This window comes from Oreochromis niloticus, linkage group LG22 (genome assembly GCF_001858045.2).
Source record: "Oreochromis niloticus isolate F11D_XX linkage group LG22, O_niloticus_UMD_NMBU, whole genome shotgun sequence".
Taxonomy (NCBI): Eukaryota; Metazoa; Chordata; class Actinopteri; order Cichliformes; family Cichlidae; genus Oreochromis; species Oreochromis niloticus.
The window spans coordinates 37,676,209-37,687,742 of NC_031985.2; positions in this window are offsets into that span (position 1 = coordinate 37,676,209).

Genomic DNA, 11,534 nt, shown 5'->3' on the forward strand with positions numbered 1-11,534 from the left:
ACAACCACATTTCATTTTAAAATACAGTGTTAAAGGACTTAGAAATCCATCCATCCATCCATTCTCTTTTTCAGGGTTGTGGGGGCGCTGGAGTCTATCCCAGCTGTCATAGGGCGAGAGGCAAGGTACACCTTGGACAGGTCGCCAGTCTGTCGCAGGACTTAGGCTACGTTCACACTGCAGGTCTTAATGCTCAATTCCAATTTTTTGATCAAATCCGATTTTTTTGTCTGCTTGTTCACACTACAAATAAAATGCGACAGCAAACGCGCTCTAGTGTGAACGCTCAAAGCGGCCCGCATGCGCAAAAGAAGACGTCACACACAACGCGCTCTGTTTAGACCCAGAGCAAACAATATTGTTTGACTGATGGCCCTTAATATAAAGACTTCGGACTTTACGTTTCCCAGTTTTTGCTTTAAATTATTCTCTTATTTACATAATAATGTAAATAACCTAATAATGATCCTTATTGCACTTTTAGGCTACGTTCACACTGCAGGCGAAAGCGCATCAAATCCGACTTTTTTGCCCCTATGCGACCCATATCCGATCATGGTATGACAGTGTGAGCGGCACAAATCCGATATTTTCAAATCCGATCTGGGTCACTTTCATATGTGGTACTGAATCCGATACATATCCGATGTTTTAGAAAGCGACTGCTGTTTGAACGGTCATGTCGCATTAAATCCGTCTTTTACGTCACTGACACAAGACAGACGCCAATTATCAGCGCCGGAGAAGCGCCTGAGAAGACATCGCGAACGCTTCCTGGCCATCCAGTGTAGATGTCAGTGAAACTGTTGGGAAGACAACGTGAACATTTTATTTGTACTGTATAATCTGCAGATTCTGACAGAAATCTGCAACTATCCTTTATATTAAAAAAATATTAATTTATTTTAAAAACACTTGTAAAAAATTGGAACATGCATATTTTAATCTCAGAACAACTGAATATAAGGTTCTCAGAAGATGTCATTGTCATCATAAAATGCAGGAGTAAGGATGTCCTCACAGTAAAGAGGGTATCCTCAACACAGAACCAAAATGACATAATTTGATTTGTACACATTTTGCAGTAAGTTAAAGCCAGATTTGAATGAAAGAGGAAAATCATGGTTAGTTGCACTAATATACAGTATCGGACCTGACTTGTGCAATATAATATCACTGTTAAGGTCTCTTTTAGAAAGAAATGCCTTGCCTGGCAAATCATAACCATGTTGTCATTAGTTTATTATGATAATTATTTGCCTGGTTTTAGAAAAATAAACTACAGTAACATTTAAGCAAACGCTTTTAGCAACTGTCAAAAATGTCATTAAAAACAAAACAAAAAACATGTACTTTTAACTCAAGACTATCAATATTAACTTCTATCAATATCTCTGTTTCTACACTCATTTTATAAGAGTGCGTTTGCAATGTTTGTTGTATATTTGCTGCTATGACAACTCAGTTTCCCTCTGGGTTTAATAAAGTTGCTCTGATTCAGATTCTGATTGAGACAACACGTCATACCCTACATGCAACTTCTGCTTTGGTATCTCTCCAGAAAGGAATGAAAACTTCTTTAGCACACTGAGTGTTCGCGGACCATCCTGAAATCTAAATATTAATCAGAATGACCTTTTAAAGTGTTTTTATTGGTGTATGAATGTATTTTAAAATTTGCTATTGACATCTTAAAAAAAAAAAGAAAAAGAACTAAAATATATATTAGAAGTGTAAATCCAAATCTACATTTTTCGTGTGATGTAGTCACCTGTGGAGGCAGTCGTCTAGCTATACACAAAGATCTATCTCACCAAATCCCAGAAAACAAGACAGTCTGCATGGGTTTGAGTTACTCATCAAATAAATATGTACTTGTTCCTTTGAGAGGAACAGATTGCAAATAAAATAAACAAATGAAAATAAATAAAATGTTACAGAGCTCACAGTTCATGATAAACTAAACTAAATGCTCCAGTTCCATGGCTAAAAATTTTTTTTTTTCTTGCACAAAAAGTTTAAAAAAACTAAAATTTAAAGCTATTCTTCCCATGTTTTTTTTTTTTTTAAATTTATTCATTTATTTATTTTCTGGGCTTTTAAAGCAAATATTTTAGATATTATCCATCTCCTCTACAGTGTTGTAGATATTGACCCATTTACAACAGAGCTGGTGTCTTCTAGCAAGGGGACATCGATCCAAACTTTATCCAGAAAACTTAAATAAGAACAACAAAAAGATTAAAACCAAGCTTTAGTTAAGGCTAATGTTGCCACAGGCAGATTCATGTTAGTGGGATTGTGGGTTACATAAGTCATGACTGACTGAGAATCACAGAGAATCTCTGTCTCTGACATTAAATGTGAACAACATGGGGAGCTCAAATTCCAAAAGCCGACAGAAATTAAGTGTAACACAAACTATTTGAGTATAACATAAAATAATCCAAAAAAGGGAAGACAAAGTGTTGACAGGCAGGGATGAAAAATGATACTAATCAAACGTCTCAGTGTGTCAGAAGCACAAAGGCTCCTTGAGCACAAAGGCTGGAGCAAAATGACAGACAAGCACCATCAGCATCATCAGACTTACATCCAAGGGCAGATTTTGGTAAGAATTCCACAGCTTCACCTCAACCCCACTCTAAACCTGAAAAACAAGCTTCAACATCAACCAACCTCCCCCAGTTGGCACAATACACTGCTAGAGGAACTGCTCTGATTTTAATGCGGACTTAGAAGCTACTTCCTTTTCTTCCAGGAATGAATGAACCACAACACTCATTATTCCTGAAGTGGAATTTAAACCAACAGAAACCGAAATTAAGACTGATTATTTTAAAGTGGAGACACACCACCCATCAGAAGTCAACGGCAGGTGGTCAGAAAATGACATCACCCTCAGCCTTACAGGGAGACCACCAGCATACGCCATAATCACGCCGTATAGCAACTTCACCAGCCTATGGCCACAGAGATTAAGGATGTTGGAGAGACAGACTGCTGCAGAAGGTGGAGGGAGAATGAATGAAGTCTGTTTTTAGTGTGGGGACACAAAACATTCGGTTAAAGGTTGTCCTGATAAGCACAAAACTCAGGCCGACTGATGCTGGGCAGAGGTGGAGAAAGGGAAGAGTCCTTAGCATAGCAACAAAAGGTAAAAAATGAAAATAACACACACATACAGATAGGGAATGCATTAACAAGCCTGCTAACACACACACACACACACACACACACACACACACACACACACAGAAGCAATGCAGGTTTAAACGCTTCAAGGATTTCTTAGAGGCTGACTCGGAACTGTATAAAGATGCCACAGTTCTGTCTCAAGAGGTCCCTGATAAGTATAAACACGGACTCAAATTGCGGCCGGATTCACATTCTTTGGACATGCGATAGAAACCAACAACAACCACAGTTGATAAATCACATCTATTATAACCAGCAAAGATTTACTAGATTCTCTTCAGTTGCAGGGCTGCACGGTGCCACAATGGTTAGCAGTGTTCTCAGATTCAACTCCACCATCTCACCGGGCCTTTCTGTGTGGAATTTGCATATTCCCGTGTGTTTGTGTAGGTTGTCTCCAGGTAGTCCGGCTTCCTCTCACAGTCCAAAGACAGGCAATTAGTGGGGTTAGGTTAATTGATGATTCTTAAATGCCCAAGAGGTGAATGCAAGTGTGAATGGTTACCTGTCTCTCTGTGTAGTCCTGTGTCAGATTACCAGATTACCACACCTGTCCAGGGTGTACCCTCATTCTATGGCAGCTGGGATAAGCTTCATCCCCCTCATGACACTGATAAGGGCAAATGGAACGAATGAATGGATGGACTAGAAATTCACTTGAAGCTCTGTGACAACAAATGCATCCAACTACTCTCCCAACTACAGAATAGAAAGGCATGTTGTTAGCTGAACAAGGAGATGCGTGTGTGATGTTTGGTGATACATGTTGCACCTCCTCCCTAACAAAAATGCTGCTTATGATCCTTTTACAGAAGCACTCACTAAGTTAGAAACATTGGGTGATGGATTTAAAGAGAAAGTATGATAGAGACGTCTCACGCCCAACGGTTTCCTTAGCTATGAGTATATTGATGCCGTTTACAGCAGTGAGTGTTTAAATGCAAAAAGTGAGATAACCTGTGTATAGTGTAGGCATTCATGGCTCACAAGACGTTTTATAGAGTAAAATATGTACCAGGTCAGGAAAGGCATAAGTAAAAGGATGCACATTAAACAGAATGGACCTGAGCTTTTACTGAGTGCAGTGGCAAAGGTTGTGAATGTACTTCTTATACTCTTGTCTTGAATAATTTTGCAAGAATTTTAAGCAAACCTTTTTCCCTTTTCCATTATGTGGTGTTTTTTGTAGAATTTTGAGGTGAAAAATTAATTTAATCCATTTTGGAGTAAGGTTGTAACATGGCAAAATGCAGAACAAGTGAGTGCTGCAAATACTTTCTAGATGCAATGTAGCTATCAAGTTCCAGGTCAAGAAAGATTAGATCTCACTTTAGCTATAACATCCAGACCAACAAATACATACTCAATTTGAGTCAAGACAGCAATTCCAGAGTGTCACACAGAAATCAAAGCTAACAAGTAAGCAGGTCAGTATGAAGACAGGTAAAGTTCAAAGTTTAGTTTTTGAAACTATGACATTCCCCAAAGAAAGCAATACAGAGAGTAGCAATAAAATGTCCAGACATTTTAAAAAAGGAGACAAAAATAACTATATGGACACAAGGTAAGCAATGCTCAACAATTTATTGGTGAAATATAATGTCCCCAGTCACGATCAAGGCCACACATTACCAACAGATTCCTCGGGGAATAGGATGGGTCAAAAAAAGAAAGAAAATATACATGCATTCCATCTCAGCAAACCTCAACTAACCATTGCCACACACACACACACACACACACACACACACACACACACACACACACAGTGACTGAGTGCCACTAGTAATTGGTTAAAAAGCTTACAGGATGTTGAAATTACATCCAATGTAGAACCCCATCTGTGAATTCAGCATATTGATAATTTAATATGAATTTACCTAAAGGTAAACTTTGAGTAGACCCAAACTGACTGACACATGACTTGCATGAATCTTCATGACATCTGAAGTACAAGTATCAATATATTAATGCTGATTACAGCAGCGAATGTTTAAATGCAAAAAGTGGGATACAATTAACCTGTGTGTAGCATAGGCATTCATGGCATGTTTTGCAGAGTAAAATGTGCACTAGCTCAGGAAAGGCAAGGTACTATTAGCATGTACATTTACTGGATTAAAAATACTGGGGGCTGCCAGTGCTACCTCTCAGCCTCCAAGTAAAAATATCCATGATAATGAAAATCCCAAGAGAGTTTCAGAAAAGTTGACCTCTGACCTTGAGGTTAAGGTCACAGAGACTCAATCTAAAAGTGTTTTATGAGATGAATCCATGGTATGAATTTGAATTTCCTTGGTGACTTCCTTCTCGAGTTTTAGAAAACTTGACCGCTGACCTTCACCTTATGGTCAAGCCCACTGAGAGCTTGACCTTAAGGTGAAGGCTTTCAAAATCTGTTCAAGTGACCACGTTACTGACCAAGTCAGTGCCTTATCAACCAAGTTCAACATTATGGAGGACCACAAGAGCCACGCGCATCGAAATAACAATTTCTGTGCTTTAATAATGAATTGTAGAATAAATTCTGCAATTGTAAATTCATTTTTGAATTCCAATTTAATAAACTGCATTTCAAAATCCTTTTTCCAATTGCACTTTAATAAACTGCATTTTAAAATCCTTTTTTCAGTTGCACTTTAATAAACTGCAGTTCAAAACACACTAGAAAACCAGCACAAGGAGGTGCTGGTTTTCTAGTGTGTGCGTGTGATGGCCCAAAGCTGACTCAGAGCTGTAACACCATCCATGGCTGCAGTATGGAACAGATGTGGGTGTGTCCTCATCTCCCAGAGGAGTCCAAATCGTCATCAAACAGCCCTACAGACACAAAAACGTGAAAATATAAACAACCAGACTATCAGCAGTGATTTAAGTACTTTAAGACCTCTGTGAAAATCATTTACAGTATATATCACAGAATTTAAGGCCTTTATAATCACAGCATACAGAGAAAAGTACTAAACTGAATCAATTTCAGCTTTCGTTTCTCATGATGTATATTATATTAATAATTAAATTTCATTATCTGTATCTTTACCACACATTTGCCACACAGGTGTAGATACTATAGGTTCAGTGAATGCTTACATTGCACTGATTAGAATACTGGACATTCAAAGCTAAGATTCAGCGCACTGTGTTAGAGGCTGGGATTTGATGAATTCATCATATATACAACCTTTGATCATCATTTATGTCCAGTTGAGAATGAATCTGTGCACTCACATATTAAATGAACTGAAATCAGTAGTGTGATCTCCAGTCTTGATATAAGGAATGAGAGAACTGACAGCTGTTATTTTAATCAGCTTGTCTCAGTTGTTTTAACTCTAAGTACCATAGAGTAATGTGGTAACATCTGGACTGACGAGTTTACTGTCAGCATTGTAATCGCTAGTTTAAAGGCTGTAGGTTGCAGCCATTGCTCTAACACTGTATAAATGTAACAGGCCTCAGTGCTGGTTCTAACAGTCTGAGCTGCTTCCAGCTTTATTTGTGAAGAGCACAGCAGCTCACAAAACACGTAGCGAGCTCGTACAGCTGCGACGTAAAACTTTCATAAGCTAAAATGTCCTTAAAATAACGGGGCTACGTGCGGTGATGCTAGCGTTAGCCACGTTAGCACCTTACCTTCAACAGGTGGTCAGACCGTGTAAACAGGCACTCAGTCAGATGTTGGGCTCTCCGTTTTGCTGCAGGGTCCCTTCATTCTTCACATATCCGTGTCGAGCCGAGTGTAAATCCCGACGCTGAACGGCCTTTGTACAAGCACACACGCTTCGTAGCAGGGTGAAGATATGAGCTAGAAAAATCCAGGCTGGCAGACAGCCTGTGTCTGACCAACCAATCAGAGAGCTCCTTACATCCCACGGTGTGGCTAATTGTGTGGATGCCTGAGGCATCCACACTATTGAGTTCCTGTTTCTCTTTAAACTTTATTCTTCAAGTTGCTGCCCCGTTTTTCGCCACTTAACTACTCCCTCAGTTTTCAGCCGATTTTCTCCGTTCAAACTCTAAACTGTTCTGCTATTTCTGCTAATTCCGGCTATATCTTTTGGTGTTTATTACTATTATACTTTTTAAAATATTACACTTTTTGTGTCCCATTGAAATGAATGGAAAACTTCCACAATTCTTCTAAAACTTGCTTGTTTTTGAAACTTAACTACTTTGTCATACTTTCACCTAAAAACTCCATTCAAACTTTAAAATGTTCTCAGATTATTGGGCTATTCCTGTCTGATTCAGCTTTTTCAGATCTTCTACCGTTTTAATTTTATACCTCTTTAAGTTTTCAGTTGCAAAATTGTGATTTTTCAGAAAATACATGCGTTGCTATGGTTGCTATGCAATTAAGTCAGAGTGAGTGCTGGTCCGTTCTGAATTTTCTCTTCATGTCTAAACAACTTCTTGCTACTCACTCAATTTCCACTCAACCCCCACAAATTATACATCAAAACGTAGGTATTTTTGCTGGCTTTCAGACAATGTCACTATCTTTATTGTGAGATTTACCGTTTTTTCGCAATGTGCCTCGGAGTGACACAAGGTCTCAATACTCCCCATTCAAAGTCTATGGGGAGGTTTTGAAATTCAGAGCTCAAATTCTGTAACGGGAGGCATTTTAAAATCGCCATATCGCTTGAACAAAGCAAAGTTAGGACATGAGGCTTGTGCCAATATATCTTCAGACACTGCTGACACTCACAGTGATAGCAGTTTTTACAATTATCTTACCGTTGAGCAATGAATTACGTTTGTTTGAGGGGTGGAAATCTGTCCTTCTCTCAGTCTTCAAACTCTGGAAATGAAGCCGTTTCTTCTCTCGTCATATCTCCGCGGCGGAGGTAGAACGAGCTATGAAAATCGCAGTCAAAATACACCAAAGTCCGCTGATTCACCCAGTACAAGAATTATGCTGCTAGCCCTCCTAGTTTTTGAGTTACACGACGTTTTGTAACTCCAAAAAACGGCGTTTTTCGCCTCTCACCGCGATCTATTTTCTGACTGCCCAAGTATCTGTCTTTCAGACCGCCGCCCCCTTTCCAGGTGGCGCAAACAGTAACTAGAAAAAGTTTGCATTTCCTGCGAAAATGCTGTGTGGATGCCTTTATGCTGAAGTTGCCTGCTGAAAAAGCTGAAAAAGTTGAAAACTTGCAAAAAGTTGTATGGCGGAGAAGAAACTGAAAATTCTGCTGAAAACAGGTGAAGAAGCAGAAAATTTTTGCTGAAAAGTGATGAAAAGCCAAAAATTCTACTGAGAGGGGTAAAGATAGAGAAATTTTTGCTTAAAGGGGTGGAAAAAAAACCTTGTCCTGAGCAGGATTCGAACCTGGCCCTCCTGGTCTAAAGGCAGCCACTCATCTCAGTGAGCCAAACTCATTCTGACAAAGAGTAGATGGAGAGACTGACAATTTTGCTGAAATGAGCAGAGGCTGCTGAGAATTGTGCTGATAAGAGGTGAAAAGGCTGAAAATTTTGCAGAAAAGAGGTGAATCAGCAGAATTTCTGCTGAAAAGAGGTAAAGAAGCAAAAACTTGCGCTGAAAAGAGACGAATCAGCAGAATTTCTGCTCAAAAGAGGTTTTTCCTGAAAAAAGCTGATATTTGTGCTGATAAGAGGTGAAAAGGCTGAAAATTTTGCAGAAGAGGTGAATAAGCAGAATTTGGGCTGAAAAGAGGTGAAAATTCTGCTGAAAAGAGTTCAATCAGCAGAATTTCTGCTGAAAAGAGTTCTGCAGAACTCTTTTCAGAATTCTGCTGAAAAGATGTTTTTGCTGAAAATAGCTGAAAAAGCTGGGATTTGTGCTGAAAAGTGGTGAAAAAACTGAAAATTTTGCTGAAAAGGGGTGAAAAAGCTGAAATTGAGTTAAAAAAGTTTAACTGTTAACTGAAAGAAATGTTGCCATAAGTGGGATTTGAACCCGGGCCTCCCAGTCTGAGAACGGATGCTCATCTCACTGAGCTAAAACACAGCTCAGCCCGCAAGGAAAATCAGTGACACCACTGATAATATGGCAGAAATGGGCAAAAAATATTGCAAAAAAAATTCAATATCTCAAAAAGTATAGAAGTTATGAGCACCAAAAGTCATAGCGCACATTAGCAGAAAGAGCAGAATTTTTTAAAGTTTGAACTGAGAAAATCGGCTGAAAACTGAGGGAGTAGTTAAGCGCCAAAAAACGTACGGAAGCAACTACAATAAAGTAGAATAAAGAACTAGAAAAATTTGCATTTCCTGCGAAAATGCTGTGTGGATGCCTTAACGCTGAAGCTGTCTGCTGAAAAGCTGAAAAAGATGAAAAGTTGCAAAAAGTTGTATGGTGGTGAAAAAAAAAATTGTCACCCTGAGCAGGATTTGAACCTGGCCCTCCTGGGCTCAAGGGGGCTATTCATCTCACTGACCCACACTCACTGTCACAAGGAAAGAGATGGAGAGACTGACAATTATGGTAAAATGAGCAGAAACTGCTGAGAATTGTGCTGATAAGAGGTGTAAAGGCTGAAAATTTTGCAGAAAAGAGGTAAATCAGCAGAATTTCTGCAGAAAAGAGGCAGAACAAAAGAACAAAAGAGAAAACTGAAAACAGGTTTTGCCATGACCGGGATTTGAACCTGGCCATTCTCGTCTCAAGGCAGCTGCTCATCTCACTGAACCAAACTCTTTCTCTCAAAAACAAGAGATGGAGAATCTGACAATTTTGCTAAATGAGCAGAAGCTGCTGAGAATTGTGCTGAGAAGAAGTGAAAAGGCTGAAAATTTTGCAGAAAAGAGGTGAATCAGCAGAATTTCTGCAGAAAAGAGGTAAAGAAGCAATAAGTTGCGCTGAAAAGAGATGAATCAGCAGAATTTCTGCTCAAAGGCGGCTATTCATTTCCCTGAGCCAAAGTCATTCTTACAAAGAAGAGGTGGAGAGACGGACAATTCTGCTGAAATGAGCAGAAGCTGCTGACAATTGTGCTGATAAGAGGTGAAAAGGCTGAAAATTTTGCAGAAAAGAGGTGAATCAGCAGAATTTCTGCAGAAAAGAGGCAAAGAAGCAGAAACTTGCGCTGAAAAGAGATGAATCAGCAGAGTTTCTGCTCAAAAGAGTTGTCTTTTTTCTGAATACAGCCAAAAACGCTGGAATTTGTGCTGAAAAGGGGTGAAAAAAAATGAAAATTTTGCTGAAAAGGGGTGAAGAAGCTGAAGAAGCTAAAGTATACTAAATCAAAGTATTTGTGCCAAAACATAGTGTTTCTGCCATATTGTGGTACTACTACATTACAACATGAATATGGATTAAAGATGAAAGAAACTGGCAACAAATTCCTCCACTACAAACCAGTCTGATACCACTTCTTTGCAGATTTTAGCAGAAGCTGCTAAAATCATAAAACTTTGCAGAATTGTAATAAATTAGCAATATAAATTACAGGTCTGTGATAGTGTATAAATTTGTAGTGAAAAAAAAAACGTGGACCAAGGTGGGATTGAACCCACGACCTTTGAGCTGCAGAGCCGTGTCATTACTGATTGCGCCACCTGGAAAGGGGGCGGCGGTCTGAAAGACAGATACTTGGGCAGTCAGAAAATAGATCGCGGTGAGAGGCGAAAAACGCCGTTTTTTGGAGTTACAAAACGTCGTGTAACTCAAAAACTAGGAGGGCTAGAAGCATAATTCTTATACTGGGTGAATCAGCGGACTTTGGTGTATTTTGACTGCGATTTTCATTGCTCTTTCTACCTCCGTCGCGGAGATATGACGAGAGAAGAAACGGCTTCATTTCCAGAGTTTGAAGACTGAGAGAAGGACCGATTTCCACCCCTCAAACAAACGTAATTCATTGCTCAACGGTAAGATAATTGTAAAAACTGCTTCCACTGTGAGTGTCAGCAGTGTCTGAAGATATATTGGCACAAGCCTCATGTCCTAACTTTGCTTTGTTAAAGAGATATGGCGATTTGAAAATGCCTCCCGTTACAGAATTTCAGCTCTGAATTTCAAAACCTCCCCATAGACTTTGAATGGGGAGTATTGAGACCTTGTGTCACTCCGAGGCAAATTGCGAAAAAACGGTAAATCTCACAATAAAGATAGTGACATTTTCTGAAAGCCAGCAAAAATACCTACGTTTTGATGTATAATTTGTGGGGGTTGAGTGGAAATTGAGCGAGTAGCAAGAAGTTGTTTAGACATGAAGAGAAAATTCAGAACGGACCAGCAACGCATGTATTTTTCTGAAAAATCACAAAGCTGCAACTGAAAACTTAAAGAGAGATAAGATTAAAACGGTAGAAGATCTGAAAAAGCTGAATCAGACAGGAATAGCCCAATAATTTTGAGAACATTT